Below are 1868 nucleotides of genomic sequence, written 5' to 3'. Positions count from 1 at the left end.
CATAATTTTCTTTTATGAATGTTTTTGTTCAGAAGTAGCGCACGCCATTCATTACCACTGAATTCCCGGTTAATAGCACAGTAACTCATGACTGAACAAAGTTGATCTACTACACACCTTTTCTGACTAAGACACATCAAAGCCTTGTTGTACTTAGGAAAATTAGACAGCACTCCAGCAATATGTACAGGACTTCTGTTTTATTATTTCTTTCAGTAGTGTGGATTGAATTCAAGACATTTGCAACATTTCTGAGCAATTTTATTTTTTATCTTGAGACAGATTTTCACTGTCATTGAATTTCCCAAATGGATTTCCACCTGAGATCTTTCTGCCTCTGCTTTTGAGAGTGCTGGGGTTACCTGTCTGTGCCACCAAGCATGGCTTTCCTGGGAGATCTTTGAACTAACATGATAACCAAGCAAGAAGTACAAATAGGTGAAATGTGAAATGCTGAATACAAAAAAAAAAAAAAAAAGACACTTCCTTGGATTATAAAAGCCAAAACGGGGTTCACATCGCTTGGTCTTACTGGGAACTCTGTATCAGGCATAAAACATCACAAAATTTGTGAATTATCAGTGCAGCTCAATGAGGTAGGCAATTCATGTATGGAATTAGTAAATAAGGCCAGTAATTTTCATAATTAAATTTCCAGAGTTTATGGTTTTTGATGCGGTCAGTTTTGTTATTGATGTATAAAAATCCTTTTTATTTTGGACAGAATATTTCAGACTTTTTTATGTACATAGTACAGGGTCTACAGGTTTCATTACACAGATCAGACTTCTAGTGATCCTCCTGTTTTCAGCTTCTCAAGTGCTCAGATTACAGGCATGCACCACCAAACCCAGTCTCACTCGCTGTCTCATTTCCTGGGGGGGGGGGGGGGGGGGGGGGGTCGGGGGGGGGGGGGGGGGGCAGCCAGGGGGGGGGGGGGCGGGGCCGACAGGCAGGCCAGGGATCCAAACTAGTCAATGTATCTTCCTAAGTAGGTGCTTTAGTTCACTGAGCTATCTGACTGGCCCTATATTTTAGACTTAAAAAATGAATTCTGTACTTTGTGATATGTGCAGTGTTATTTCATGTTGCCTCATTGCATGTGCTTAGAATACTTACTGTCTCTTTAGGAATGGGATTTGGGGGCCCTGTGGGATAGCTCAGTGGTCTAAAGCACCTGCTTAGGCAACCCTAAGTACTAATCTTAGGATTGTTTGAAGTCATAGTTACTCCTATTCCACTTAAGAATTCAATTCGTTTCTAACAAAACTAATTACAGAGATGCATTTACCTCTGTTTTTCCTCTTTTGCAACTTAATATGATTATTTATCACCTGATTGTTCTTCCTACATAAGTGTTTTCAGTCTTTTTTTTTTTTTCTTGTCAAAAAGTAAATCTTCTTTACTACTAAAATTCAATGTCATAATATTTTTAACTTCACAAATTTTGAGTTCCTCTAGCTAGTCCCTCTTCACAAATCTGTATGTTAAAATAAAAATGAAAGAGAAAAGCACTTACTTACCTAAACTGCACCCATTTATTGCCCTGGATCATAGAAAACATTATAGTAACTTTGTGAATTAGCAGAAACTATTTAAAATTTAAGTTCAATGAATTGTCTGTGGTTTGTATGATTATTTATATACTTCTCAGTAACAGTAAATAAATAAAAACTTGCCACTTGTCATATCTTCTGTAAAAAACAAAGCCAGTCTTCCCTCAGCTAAGAGGCAACTTATGCTTACAAACTTAACAACACTGACTTAATGAAATAAAAGAATGGCTAGCTGAATGAATGTTGGTTATCCAAATGCCACATTTGTTTCTGTGTCTTTAATAATGTCTTTAGTAAAATATAAAAAAGAGG

The sequence above is a fragment of the Octodon degus genome, unplaced genomic scaffold (genome assembly GCF_000260255.1).
Source record: "Octodon degus isolate 3935 unplaced genomic scaffold, OctDeg1.0 scaffold00157, whole genome shotgun sequence".
Classification (NCBI taxonomy): domain Eukaryota; kingdom Metazoa; phylum Chordata; class Mammalia; order Rodentia; family Octodontidae; genus Octodon; species Octodon degus.
This window is presented reverse-complemented; position numbering follows the sequence as displayed.